The sequence below is a fragment of the Prionailurus viverrinus genome, chromosome A2 (assembly GCF_022837055.1).
Source record: "Prionailurus viverrinus isolate Anna chromosome A2, UM_Priviv_1.0, whole genome shotgun sequence".
Lineage (NCBI taxonomy): Eukaryota > Metazoa > Chordata > Mammalia > Carnivora > Felidae > Prionailurus > Prionailurus viverrinus.
The window spans coordinates 74883230-74898621 of NC_062562.1; the positions used below are offsets into that span (position 1 = coordinate 74883230).

A 15392-nucleotide genomic window follows, 5' to 3' on the forward strand; every position below is an offset into this window, starting at 1 on the left:
GACGTCCGAATGTCTTAGCTTTAATGGCACCTAGTGAGGTGAAAACAGGTAGAGGCAGTTTGGATAAATGTTGAAGGCAGCATAGTGAGCATATCTTGGGGGAAGGGACCTGGATGATTTATTGCCCAAACCAAGACCATTCTGAGAATGAAATGGGCACTATTAGTAATTACACTGGACAGCAGACATACACAGAGACCGTCCCACATAAAAGAACACGTGAGGTCTCCCAGGTTGGAGCCAGACAGTCTGGGCTTACATCCCAGCTCCACCTCTAACAAGCTGTGGGCTTTTGGTGAGTTACCAGCTTCTCCGAGCCGTGGTTTCCTTACTCCTATAAGTGATTGCAGGGCCCAAGTAGGAAAACATACACAAAAACACCTCGCACAGTGCCCGGCATGTGTTAAAGCCTCAACAATTACTTTTATTTTTTAAACTAGACCCAGGCACCTGGGTGGCTCAGACAGTTAAGCCACCAACTCTTGATTTCAGCTCAGGTCATGATCCCGTGGTTTGTGAGTTCGAGCCCCGTGTCAGGCTCTGCGCTGACAGTGTAGAGCCTGCTTGGGATTCTCTCTCTCCCTCTCTCTGCCCCTCCTCTGCTGGTGCATGCTCTGTCTCAAAACAAATAAATAAAAATTTTAAAATATATTAAAAAATAAACTAGATTATCAGTTTTCTACTGGGAGAGTCTGCCCTGGGTTGGGGGGGGGGGTGGTTGAAGCAGCACAGCATGTCACGCAAGAGTCTCCAGTGTCCAATGGTGGGGGCCTGAGCTACATTCTTGGTGGGAGATTCCCTTTCATCTTCGTTGGGTCTATCTGTTTTATGATATTTCATGTTTTGGAAAATACGATTTAACTCACAAGTCAATCAGATCTATAAAATATTAAGAAGGCCTGCTCCTCTCTCTATTATACTCCAAATACCAAGAACCACCATGAGTTGCTGGGACGAGGGGGAGAGAAAAGAAACAGAAGATTAATTAGAAAACGGTGGTCCTTGCTCTGATGTACATCTCCTCCCAAAGGAAAGAGGCTGATTTGAAGTAGCCTAAATGAAGCTCTGCATTTCCCAAAGCCCACCAGAAGATAGTGCAAAGGACAATGGTGTTAAAAAAACAATTTCAAAGAAATCATGGCTGAGTTGGAAGAGCACACGACTCTTGATCTCAAGGTTGTGAGTTCGAGCCCCATGTTGGGTGTAGAGATTACTAAAAAAAACACACTAAAAAAAAAAAAGAAGGAAAGAAATCATAACCATAACAAGATCTAAGGTTTTTGTAGTCCTTACTATGTGCCAGGCATTGCTCTAAATATAAAAGTAAATGCATAACATTTCTTTCAGTAGTAATTGTTATCTTCGAGTAATTTTGCAGACAAATTTAAGATCATCAGATAACAGGCACTTACATATTTATGAAATGAATAACTGTGAAATAAGACATCACCACTTACAACAATTACAGACAGTCCTGGGATGTACAGAGGTGTGAGACACAGTGTCTGTTCTTCAGGGGCTTATAATTCAAGTAAGATAACAAACTTGTCCATAGATGGGGTAAGAAAAAAAAAGACTCGGAGGGCACGTGCTAAGTGCCGAATGCGTGAGTCCAAGAGGAGAGCACTTATGAGGGCTGGACAAGCGTGCAGGGAGTAGGAAGGGCAGGGAAGTATGAAGAGCAGTGGTGAAGAGGGCAGGTGTGCAGGGCCCCAGCAGAGCCGGGGCGGGGGCCTTCAGGCAGTGGGAGACCAGGTGGAGGGCAGGACAGAGCACTCAGGCTAAGAAAGCTAAGAAGGGGGCTTTTTGTGTGAGGGGGATGCAATTAAGTATTATTTTAGGCAGGTTAGCTTGGCAGGGTTTGCAGAGAGGACTGGAACAGGGAGAAGAGAGAGGAAGGAAGGCCAGGGCAGTGAGGATGATGCTAGCTCTGGCCTGGGTCACACCAGGTGGGACAACCAACAGAGAGAGACTGCAGGAGCCCTTGATGTGCAGCTCTCCAGCCCACGATTTTTCTGACCGGAGCCCACGGACCTGGCTCCCAACCTGCAACTCTCTGGATGAGGCTTTTCCCTTGATCAATGCTCCAAGAGCCCAAATCAGCGTGAGGCCCTGCTTCCTTCCCACCATGCTCTCTCTCCTGCTTTCACTCTTTCTTTGCAGTGATCTATTCACTTTCGGTGGGACTGCTTTGTGAGCTTTTAATATGTTATTCAGTTTCTCATTTAATAGGATGGTTAAACTACGAATGCTTTGTGAGTTTTCAACCACAGGGCTGGGGGTATAAGGCTAAGGTTCCTTCCCTGCATTGTGTGTGTGTGTGTGTGTGTGTGTGTGTGTGTGTGTGTGTGTGGAGGGGTGGGGGGTGGTGGTGAATGGCATAACCGTTTAGGTCTTTTTGACTGTTGGGGATAGTGTTCAGTGTTTAGGAGCTCATCATCACATTCAGTATGTTGGGACTCTGATAAAGCTGCTTTGTGACCCACCATATGTCTAAGGTTCCCCACCTCTGCCTCCCTGAAGAGCTAGATACTCCAGGGCAAGGTTCTTCAAATTCTTCCGACCTTGTCCCATAGTAAGAAATACACTTGACAACTCAAGCCTACACATACATACATAGAATATATATATATATATATATACACACACTAAAACCTTGGATTGCGAGTGTTCTGCAAGACAAGCAAAGATTTCTAATAAATTTTAACTTGATAAACGAGTGAGGTCTTGCAGTATGAGTTAGTGCATGATGCTGAATGTCACATGATCACAACTGAGCCACTGGTTCTTGAAATTTGCTTTGACATACGTGTGCTTTGGACTACAAACATGTTTCCGGGATGAATTATGCTTACAAACCAAGGCTTTACTGTGTATTACCACCCCCCCCCCCACACACACATATACACACACAAATAAACACATGGACAAATCTCTCTCTCTCTATGTATATATATATGTATATGTATATGTATATATATAACAATATACATATATCTACACATATATAACTTAAACAGAAGCTTCAAGAAAAAATAAATAGCTTTACTATGTGTGATATACCCTGGTATTTTCTATTCTCTATTATTATTTTCTTTAAAAAAATCTGGTTACAAACAACTAAGTCAATATAGTAACCACTCAAAACGTGGTTGTTATATCCTTCCCCAGTCTGGGCACACTGTCCCACCTAAATCTTCATAAAGAGCCACAGAAAGGTCCAGAAGGCATGGTCTCCTGAGTGCCCAGGCCACCTTATCTTCTGTGACTGCCTATCTCCCTCATTTACAAAAGGTACCAGATTTATTCCCGGTGGGATGAAGAAAGGATGGGGGCCTTTTCACACTGGAGATGAAAGGGTATAAGCATCTGGTCTCAGGATGACTAAATGGGATTTGGACAACCCGTCGTATGTTCACAAAGGAAGAACTTACTGCTCCAGAGTCATCTAATCGCCACTGAATGGAAAGGAGGCTTCCTTTCTCTGTACCTTCCCAGTCACCTCTGTTTTAAGAGGACTCCAACCCCCATAGTCTCACCCCCACCCCCAGCTAGGGATAGAGCAGAACTGATTGGAAGGAGTCCTACATTGCTCCTAAATTCTCACTTCTGAGAATAGCCAACAGAATGTCTGGACTAGGGTGTCCTTTAGGGTGCCTTGTCTGTATTGCTAATAGGGCGATATGTTTTGTGAACACTGAGTGAATCACAGCTCGGAGTCAAGGCTATTTGTTGAAAAGAACCTAGTCTCTGACTTGTTTTCTTAAAAAAAAATAGTATACTCCACCTACTCACCTACTCAACCCCGCCCTAACCCAAGGTAGGGTATAAAGGGATGTTAATTTAAAGATCAGAATTCCAGGACTGTACCCTCGTGGGGACAATCAGCTCTTACAGCCCGCGCTTCTTCCTCTCTGCTGTGACACTTCACATTATTTCAATCCATGCCCCAGTTGTAGAGCCATGTTGGCAAGGAGATTTTTCTAAAGGTTTTTCCTCATTGCTTAGGGCCAAAGATTTTGTCCTCTGACCTTTTGATTCCCGTTCTGCATCTAATCAATGTCAGGTCACCACAAGTAAAACTAAAATGAGGTTAAGTGGAAACGAAAAACAAAAGCGAAACCCCCAACGAGCAACAAAGCCCCAAGCCTGCCCAGCCAAGTTGTAAACGACTCACCATTTTGAAGTCGTACAATCACTGGGATAAGAGAATGTTTCTCGTTTACCTCCCCACTCACCGTCCCCACCCCACCCCCCTCCATTTGTTTGGTGTCTGATTTGTTTCTAGTAGCAGCAGGGAGGTCAGAGCAAGCCAAGAAAATGAATGGAATCAGCCTCCTGCCGGGCCGCCTGGAGCGGGCGGGTGTTACGGATCAGCGTAAAGCCAGCTCCCTTTCCCGGGCCGGGCCGATGTAACTCACTGGAGTGGCAAATTACATCAGACCTACAGCTGTAACCCGACATTATGATTAATTTGATCAGTAATTTCTCCTGTTTTTCATTTTAATCGGTGTGACTATTCTACTGTGGCAGGTCTTTCAGATCTAATTAAGATAAATTTCCGAGTAAAAGACTTGGCAGACTTTCCGAGTCAAATCCGGGCATCAAGTGTGAGGACCTGAAGCCCCAGTCAATCACCTTCGGGGAGGGCCCGGCGCTGCACCCGGCAATCAGCCATTCACACTTAAGCAAATTCATAATCTCCGGCACTGCTTAGTCATTCTCTCGGAAACGTCCCAGGCAGAAAAGGCAAGAAAGGAAAACCCCAGACAATGTCATTTCTGCCCCTGTGCTCACACTTTGCTGATCTGTCCAAACTACACGGATGACCCTATAAGTGGACACTTTACAGAATCCCTGAGTGGGTGTTTCTAAAAAATTTTTTTAAAATACATACGTGCCTGTGTGTATATATAACCAATAAACACAACTATACGTACACACAAGTATGGAGCACACATTCATGTAACTATGAAGATTAAAAAAAATTTTTTTAACGTTTGTTGTTGACAGAGTGTGAGCGGGGGAGGGTTAGAGAGAGAGGGAGACACAGAATCCGAAGCAGGCTCCAGGCTCTGAGCTGTCAGTACAGAGCCCAATGCGGGGCTCGAACCCACCAACTATGAGATTATGACCTGAGCCGAAGTCGGATACTTAACCAACTGAGCCACCCAGGCGCCCCATTAAGATTTAAAGTCTACATCACAGCTTTTTTGCAGCAGGCACTGCAAGCGATGGGCATCTCTCAGGACAACTGGCCTGAGTGCCACAAGATGGGGTTGAGAGAAAGCCCCACCACAAGAAGCAGAAGTATGAGCTGGGAAGTCCCCCCCCCCACCACCACCAATAAGATTGTCCTCCTTCCCCCCACTGGCATACACACAGTCTGCATTCAGGGAGGCAATAAGAAGTCCCCTGGCTTGAGGCTGGGTGTGGGGGACTTACTTCTCCAGGGGCTCTGAATGTTGTACATGCAAAACAAGCATTACTGAGGTTGTCTATGACACATCCAACAATGAACTGGTCTACACAAAGACCCTGTCAAAGAACTGGATCGTGCTCATCAACAGCACACGGTACCGACAGTGGGATGGGTCCCACTATGCACTGCCCCTGGGTCGCAAGAAGGGGGCCAAGCTGACTCCCTAGGAGAAAGACATTTTACAAGAAACGATCAAAGAAAATTCAGAAGAAATATGATGACAGGAAAAAGAATGCCCAAATCAGCATCTTCTGGAGGTCCAGTCCTAGCAGGGCAAGCTGCTCCCATGCATGGCTTCAAGACCAGGCCAGCATGGCTGAGCAGATGGCTCTGTGCTAGGGGGCAAGGAGCTAGAGTTCTGAGGAAAATCAAAGCCAGAAAGGCAAACGAATCTTCCTCCCTCTTATCTTCAGTCATGGAATAAAGGTGTTCATTGTTCAAAAAAAAAAAAAAGTTACATAATACACATAGAGTCCAACCCTGTAATGCAAACACACATCCATCCACATATTGGACTTGGGTTGACAGGGGTTAAGACCTTATTTTCCCAATTTGTTTTCTTTTAGGTCAATCCATGATGGATCCTAAGCCTGGTGACTGATATGGGTACAAGTTCTGTTGGGTTTCTCCTGTCCTTTGAAGATGAAGATGTGAATGAGATTATTTTTTCCTAAAGCCTTATGATCATAAAGACCTGCCTGTCCAATCTGTTACAGGCAGACATTAGGCGAGTGTTAAGGATTTGCCTGGGTTACTGGGTCTACACACCCACTTACCTACGGGATACATGAAACAACATGCCAAGAACCTTAAAGGGGTGGATGTTCTTGGAGACATTTCTTGCATTTTATATAGAATACATTGCTTCACAATGATGGCACCGATCCCAATTATCACAAAGCAAATTCTCCATTCGAACAGGAATGGCCACTTTGGAAAGCAGATGTGACTGGAGAGAGGATGCTTAACATAAATGTCACTTTTTTTTTTTTTTTTGAGAGAGAGAGAGAGACCATGCACTAAAGCAGGGGAGAAGGGGCCAGGGTGGGGGGGGGGGGGGGAGAAAGAGAGAGAAACAGAGAGAGAACCTTTTTATAATTTTTTTAATTTTTTTAATGTTTATTTTTGAGAGACAGAGACAGAGCATGAGTGGAGAGGGGCAGAGAGAGAAGGAGACACAGAATCTGAAGCAGGCTCCAGGCTCTGAGCTGTGGGCACAGAGCCTGACGTGGGGATCGAACTCACAAGCCATGAGGTTATGACCTGAGCTGAAGTCGGACGCTTAACTGACTGAGCCACCCAGGCGCCCCAGAGAGAGAGAGAGAATCTTAAGCAGGCTCCACAGTCAGCGTGGAGCCCAATGTGGGGCTCAATCCCCCGACCCTGGGATCATGGCTTGAGCCAAAATCAAGAGTTGGATGCTCAAACAACTGAGCCACCCAGGTGCCCCTGCGAATGTCATTCTGTAGCAGCTCTCACACTTCTGATAAAGAGGGTAGAGGACTTCTACAAACCACACTACGATCTTCCGGCAGGTAAAAAGAATGACATTCTAATTCTGTATGGACTCTACACTTGGAGGATGATTTTGCTACCGTTTTATGTGTATCTCGGCTTTTGCTCCTGAAAAAGCATCTTGAAATGATGGTGTAAGAGAAGACTCCCCCCGCCCCCACACACACAACAGAAGCAGACAGTGTCAACTGTGCTTCCACGGCTGTACAACAGACAATGGAAACGCAGGAAGGTGTGATCTTCATAGTCACATAGCCAGGCGATGTTGGGCCTAAAACCTGGAACGACACTCCCTGACTTCTCTGATTTCTCAGTGGTCACAGACCATTCAATCTCTTTGAGTTTCAGTTGGGTACAAACAGTTCCACGAAACTGGTATATTTACCAAATAAAGAGAAGAATGTATGGCCCCATTCTCCCCCGTAACTGCAGAGTTTCTGGTTCTTGAGCAATGATAAGACTGAAACTTAAATCGGGAGCTACAAGAAAGACCAGACAGGGGACAGTGAGAGTCTTTCTTCCAACTGTGCAATTTACCTCCGTTTTCATCTGCAAGGAAGAAATTGTTCCATGATTTAAATGAGATCTCTTTAAACAGAGTAAAATCCCACAATGAAAAAAAGACTAAAAAGAGGCAGATTTAGCACAGTAGACAAGGTGTTATGGCAGATAGACCTTGGTTTGCATCGTGCCTCTTAGAGGTCCTTACCTGTAATTTTCTGACCCATGAAGTGAGCTATTGGGACATCTAAGGTTTGTTGAGCTTTGGACCATACCTGGAAGCTCTTTAGAAATGCAGAATCTGGAGTTGGCTTTCTACCCCAGAGCTCCTGAATTGGAGTGTAAATTTATCAAGATCCCAGGGGGCTTCATACGCAAATAAGAGCTTGAGAAGCCCAGGTATAGACTGGATAAGATGCCATCTAGCATCAGACTGGGCATCTCATAAACTCTTATTTGCAGAGGGCGTTAAAAGATTATTTATTTCTCATATTCTATGTTGAGTGTCAGAGGTGAATCACAAGGTGTGAGATTTTTCTGCAAATACTGGCTAATGACCCACCTTCAGAGTCTGGGAGAGGTTCCAGTGGATAACAAAGTACATTTATGGTTGTTTTCATTTCCTGGTGGGCTGTGAATCTGGGGAGGGGTAGGGCAGAAGTCACACCAGCTCAATCTTTTTAGAAACGAAGACCTAGTTTTATTATGTCATAGAATAAAAGTTAGCACCGCTCCTGCAACCAACACTGCATGTAAAAAGCGTTTTGTGTAAATAAGAGGTAGGAATTTGCTCTTTTAGAAATGAATAATTGTGAGCCTATTTACAAGACAATAGGTAGTTATCCTCAACCCTGGCTCCACATTGGAATCAATTGGACAGCTTTAAAAAATGATGATAACTGTGACCCGCCCCACTAGAGTCCAATCTGAATCTTTGGGTGGGACCTCGGCCTTGGGATTTAAAAAGAAACTCTGCAGGTAATCCCACTGTGCAGTTGATGGTGAGAACCCTTGCCGTTGAGTTTGTAAATGTTCTCCTAAAAAAAGAACGCAAAGAGTTGATCAAAACGCAAAGAACTGAACAAAATGCAGTGTGGGCACGGCCGCAGCTGTTTGGAGAGGATGTGGCTTGGGTGAGCCAAGAAGAGGGTGGGAGGTCAGACAAGGCAGTGGGATAATAGGCCTCTGTGGCCCAGAAAATATTTGATTACATGGAGGCCTGCCTTTCTGGTATGAAGATACCTACTTTATCACTTCAGGATGTTCAGTAGCAATGAAAATGGTATGCAGATTGTGCCTTGAAGATGCTTAAAATGTATTCACTGAGATATTTATACTCAGGGAGCTTGGAAAATACCCCATTTTTGCTTTCTGCCTCTAATAACTGTCTGCCTTGTCCAGGTTGTTTCCAAGGACCATTTGGTTTTAGCTCAAGATTGGTCAAATTCTTTCCATGGGGTGCAGAATGCCGGACGTGGTAATTACTGTAAGGACTGTTAATTTTTAGAACCTCCGACATACAAGATTATTTTCCCCCTGATTTACAACATACAAGTTTCCAAGACAACCAGACTCAGGGGAGTTTTCCTTGGGGGAAGTGAGAGGGTTTCTCTGAAATCTTCTCCTCTCTGAACCCTTCAGTGTTGCTTTGTTCTCTTTAAATGCCACATTCATAACCTCACAATGCAATGACACAGAGCTCAACTCGGGAAAGAGCGGCCAGCCTCAGGGAGGATATGGAGCCCAGCTGAGAAAAGAAGGAGATCCCTGACTTTACTTCTCTTTTATGACAGTGAAGTATCTTCTGGTGTAGAAAACTAAGTGGTGGCTGGCGCAAGGCTGATCCCAGTCAAACGACAGTTCAGACGAAATGTGTTGGGCTGGAAAGTTGCATTGATCAGAGCCCAACTGGGCCTTCAAGTGACAGCTGCTAGTTCCTAGAAGAGAGCTGTCAGCATCTGCCTGTAGGGCACTCCCCCACCACTGTGGGGTTCATCCGTGGCCTCACAGGCATCCCCACTGAGTGGCCAAGGACTCGGAATTGTCCTTTCAGTGGACAGCCACTCCAAAGAGCACCTGAAGCTTTGCCATGTGGATTCCTCTTACACACGAAAGAAAATTCTCTGGAACTGCCATTCTCAACATGGCGCCTTTCTCTGTCTTGTCTCTGTACTGAAGCCAGAATGCCCAATTTAGTTCTCGACAGTGGAGGATGAAGGAGAAAGAAAACACCAGTGCCTCTGAGGTATGCTCACTCTCTCTCTCTTTAAAATAGGAAATGAGAAAAGAGCTGGGGGAAACAAACCATAAGAGATTCTTAAAGATAGAGAACAAACTGAGGGTTGATGGAGGGAGGTGGGTGGGGGATGGGCTAGATGGGTGATGGGTGTTAAGGAGGGCATTTGTCATGATGAGCACTGGGTGTTGTATGTAAGTGATGAATCACTGAATTCTACTCTTGAAACCAATATTGCACTGTATGTCAAGTAGCTAGAATTTAAAAAAAAAATTGAGGGGCGCCTGGGTGGCTCAGTTGGTTAAAGCATCTGACTTCGGCTCAGGTCATGATCTTATGGCTCATGAGTTCGAGCCCCGTGTCAGGCTCTGTGCTGACAGCTTTGGATTCTATGTCTTTCTAACCCTCCCCCACTCCTGCTCTGTGTCTCTCTGTCTCTCAAAAATAAATAATAAACATTAAAATAAACAAACAAATAACAATTTGAAAAGAAAGAAAGAAAGAAAGAAAGAAAGAAAGAAAGAAAGAAAGGGAGAGAGCGAGCCAGGATGGGAGCATTACTGCTGAGAGAATGTCCCACAGACAGAGAGTTTCGGAATCTGGTGCTCTAGAGGCCTTACACCCGGCTTGCCATACAGATTTCAGACTGGCTTCACCTGTTTGGATTCCAACCACTCTTAAAATGCAGAGGCTGAGAAGGAAGTCGTCAGGGTATTGACCACTGGAAACTTCTCAGTCAAGAGCCAGGAGGGCGGGAGTGTGGTGAGGAGGGTGCATGCCCTCTCTGTCCTGTTGATTCCGTGGTGTTGCCAGGGGCCATGGGGGCCAGTGGTACCCTGTCACTTCTCTGTGCCCTGGTACGGGGAGGCACAGTTCCAGGTGCAGTGATGTGTGAACAGGAGAAAGAATGGGCAGGGAAGAAGACGAAGAGGGGAGGCCGAGCTAAAGAGAAGCCCCCCAAGACCTCAGCCGCCATGAGGGGCAAGGCAGCCAGACCTTCCCTTCATTTTTTGACCCAGGTGGTTTTTCTCATTGCCAACTGTAAGGACCATCCTTGCTTTCAGCTTTCCCTGCTCTTGCTTTGCTTTTGAGTGTTTTCTCCCCTCTTTCCCCATTTTTCTGTAATTTCTTTTCTCTACCGTCCAGTCCATGGGATTTGGTCTGTGGATTTTTGCAAGATGTTCCTTGCATAAGGAAATGCAAGGTTAATTTAGTTGTGCAGACGCTGTATTTTTTTTTTTTAATTTTTTTTTTCAACGTTTATTTATTTTTGGGACAGAGAGAGACAGAGCATGAACGGGGGAGGGGCAGAGAGAGAGGGAGACACAGAATCGGAAACAGGCTCCAGGCTCTGAGCCATCAGCCCAGAGCCCGACACGGGGCTCGAACTCACGGACTGCGAGATCGTGACCTGGCTGAAGTCGGACGCTTAACCGACTGCGCCACCCAGGCGCCCCCGGACGCTGTATTAAGTTAGAGAAGGGAGCCATAGAGCAGTGGTTGCTGAGGGATTTTCCATGGGATATTAATTTGTGTTATGTGAAAAAAAAAGGTTCAGTGGTTACGTAAGTTTGAGAATTTCTTGGTTAAATAATGTTGACTAGACATCTCTACTGTGGGATGCATTTTAACTTTCAGTGTCCTGCTATTCATTGAGAAGTATTTAGGACTGGCATACGGTATGGTCCCTATCTATCTATCTATCTATCTGACCTACCATGAAATCTATTTTCAATGCAATTTCTTTGGCCTGGTGTTTTATGAAAGGCACTTCAGGAAATGTTGCCTTCAAAAATGCTGGCAGCCAAATAAGGAAATGAGAATATATAGCTCACCAACGACCCAAACGAACATTGCAGAGGCAGAACAATATAAACGGAGAATGCTCTGAAGTCTGACAGTAATGGTGAGGAAGTTCCTTCAGCTTTCTGACAGTCTCTTTGCCCTGCATTTGAACAAAGATAATTTTTGCCTCTTCTGGGCTATTGTGAGGAGGAAATGAGAGGCTAAAGTACTCAGAGAGTATAAGATACACGGATACAGTCGATAAATGATAATGGTCATTCCATGAGACCAAAGCATGAAATCATGTCTCTAAAATGCACTTTGTAAATTTCCAAACATACTGCATATATTGGTCACATACTATCAGGAGTCTTTCTTGAGTGTTGTGTATGTGTTGTGGGTTATGTTATTGTACATACATAGCTCTTTCTTTCCGTGTAATCCAAACCACCTTATTTGTATTATTTCATGAATAGAATGTGGAGCCGGAAAAGACTTTAAGATCATCTAATACAAATTTTTCATATAGTAAGTGACACAACTGAGTCCCAGAGATTAGGTGATTGTGCAAGGTCACACAGCCAGTTAGTGGCAGAACCGGGATCACCAAGATTCTTCCTGTTCACCCACACACTGAAACCCACAACTTCGGGAATTTAGAAGGAAAAAAAAAAGTTTTGGTTCTTAATAACATTGATGGAGAATCTGAGGTTCGGCGGGTTGAAGTGAGAATTCTTTAAGATTACACAAGCACTTTGCTACAGTTCTCTTTCTTCCTGCTCCCCTGCATGCAGGCTTGCCCTTGCTGCAGGTGTCCCCGCTTCCCTCTGCTGTGTCCCCCTCCTCAGAAATCCCCCTCACCTCTCTGACTCAACTCTGCAAAACTTGTGTGTAATTATGAGCCTCATTCTAGTTTCTATGGCTTTTTCCATAGTGTGCAGTGTGCACTGTTATTGTGTACATGCGCACTTTTATATTCCCGTGACTATTTGCTTTCTGTTCAACTTTGAGTGGGTCTGTTGGGTCTCCTGTTTCCCTTGGATGATAATGTCTGTAGTCAAAAAAGGAAGAAAGGCAGGCAGGATTCTGGTATTTTTTAGTGCCAGCTAACTCTCAGGAAGTGAATTAGATCCTCTCATGGACACCATCACATTTAGTCCCCATATCATCCCTCCAGCCAATGAGGAAATCGATGGGCTGACCTCACCCAAGTGCTCAGCAGAGCCAGCGTTCATTCAAGTTCAAGTCTGTTTGCTTCTAAAGACCATGCTCTCTCTATGGCCCCACATTGCTCTGCAGACCTTTCCTGGGGCTACCATGCACACCACAGGTGCTTGATAAATGTTTGCAGATAATGACAGAAGTGCTTTCTTTACAACCCGGAGAACCTTCACTTGCAGGTCTATCCTGTGGAAGTCAATTTAAAAGCCCGTGGAAAATGTATCCCAAACCTGTGGGAAATGAATTGGGGCTAAAATATGAGGAATAACGCTTGATCATGCAAGCCCAAGAATACTGCATTAACACAAATACCAGCTGTTATTTTGCTCATTCAGAGCGAAGTGCCAGCCGGCACATTCGGCACGTCTCAAATTGCCACTAAAGCCTGCATCTATGCACATGGAGGCAAAATTCTTTCAGAACTATCCTGAACTAGACTTTGAGATTCGCTTATGAGCCACATCCGACAGAGGGTGATGCGACTGGACGTTGTGTGTGGCTCCAGTCTCACTGCTGAGCGCAGGGCAGACAAGCCTCAGATCCGCCCACTGTCATGATCGGAGAGGCGCTGCTTTCCTTGGGGGGAGTTACGGCTTGCCACATTCAAATGCAGCAATAATCTCTCCACCCCCCTTCGAGTCTGGCACCCTTCCTATCTGTCGCTACTTGACGTGAGCTTCCATAGTCAGTGGGGTGAACACGCTGCCTGCTTTGTTAAGCCCTTTTCTACATGATTTGACTAATCTACCCAGCAGTAACAGAAATGGTAAATCTAGACAATGACAAAGAAGCACCGCAGTATATAAGTATATTCTTGGTAAACTAATTTTCCCCCTGCCACTCTCAAAGCAATATAAACTTTGTTGTTCCTCCCGGATCTCGAATGCTTGTAATAAATTCTTTGAAATGTCAGTAATGTTGAACTGAGGTTTTTTTTTTTTTTTTAAGGAGATTTTCTTTCTTTCATAAAAGGAAAAATTGTCCCTTGCAGAGAATGTGGATAAGTATGTTTTGTTTATTTTATTCAGTGCTGAGTACGGTTGGGTAAAGGGACTCCCATTTCTCACCCAAACTCTTGCTGAATGGATGAACGATGCATGGAACCCTCAAATTACCAGATGATGGGATACACAGAAATAAATTCATACTGTTTCATATCTGCGGTATAATCAACAGCTGCTTAACATACTTATAACACACAAAGCCTTTCCATCAGTATGTTGTATTTAATCTCCATGATAATTCTCTGGGTTTACATGGGTTTTGTCCTCCATAATAATTAACTTTCTTTCGGTTCTTTAGCCTGAGAGGAAGTCTTATGCACAACTGTGTGGACTCTTCCCATTTTTGAAAGGTCCTCACAGCCTGAGTTGCTCTAGGAGGATGCTGCCTACACCGTGATATTTCCACCATTTTTACCAAACTTACTGGATTTCATAAAACCATAAATCAGTTGGGTGAAAAATGTCAGCCAAACCAATTATTGACTGTCAACACTTTTCAATTCAATCACAACGATCGGTTTATTAGATCCATGCATACGCAGTTTGGTAAGCCCCAATCCACTGTAAAACACACGCTTGCTTTTGGATTGTGCAAAATTTGATGCCATTTTCAAGTTCAACTAGAAAACCTGAATCCAAGACCTGAATGGAATTTACAGCGGACAGAATGCCACCAGCCTTGGAAAATATCTGCCAGCTCAACCCAAACGATGAGGGTTAGAGTTGAGGGATGTGAGACACTTAGCTCAGGCACAACATTTAAGGATTTGCTTCAAAACACAGTAATCAAGATGAATAACATGATATTAAGAATTTTTTTTAACTTATTTTTTTTTTGACTTGTTTATTTTTGAGAGAGAGACAGAGACACAGTGTGAGTGGGGGAGGGGCAGAGAGGGAAGCCAACACCAAATCTGAATCAGGCTCCAGGCTTGGAGTGGCAGCACAGAGCCTGACACAAGGCTCGAACTCATGAACTGTGAGATCATGACCCGAGCTGAGGTTGAGGTTGGATGCTTAACTGACTGAGCCACCCAGGCGCCCCTAATGTGATATTTTAAAAGAATCAAAACGAATGTGAAAAATTCATGATCCACAAAATCAGCATTACTGACTTTTTCCTCTTGCCTCAGACTCCAATACGACTCGAGACTGTTACTGATCCTGTATCTAAAAAATTGATGTTCAGTTCATCTTGGATTTGGGCATTCGTTTTAATTTTTTGAAACACTGCACTAAAATATGATCTATCTTGACAATTGCCTTTTGGGGGGCAGCTTGAATCTTGCATCTGACTGCCTCCCTTGCCTCACCCTAGTCTTGGTCCAGGTTAGGAGAATTCTACAGTGATTCAGCCCCGTGTAGGCGCGAAGATGTCTGAGTTCTTTTAGAATCACCAAGGCCACAAAGGGATTATGAGGTGAATGTGCCTGCAAAGGGTAGCAGAATATGCCACCCCCAAACGTGTCACTTCGGCATGAGGATTATTTCAAGCCGAAGGCAACTAAAAACAGGTAGATATAAGAAAAGCTCTCTGACATTCCCTATTTGCCAAAAGCAGGGCATAAATGTGTAAAGACGTGCCCCGCCCCTCCCTCTCTACCGGGAAGGACGGCAGTTGATGACTGGGAACAACCGGAGAGCCTTT

The 15392-nt window shown here is 44.7% G+C and overlaps 1 protein-coding gene and 1 pseudogene across 1 annotated transcript in view; one reads left to right on the forward strand and one right to left on the reverse strand.

The window, feature by feature from the left end:
* The window catches only part of POU6F2 (POU class 6 homeobox 2), a 491184-nt gene that overhangs the window by 101798 nt on the left and 373994 nt on the right, over nt 1-15392 (reverse strand). The window lies entirely within an intron of this gene.
* On the forward strand, nt 5235-5844 carry LOC125160835 (40S ribosomal protein S8-like; annotated as a pseudogene).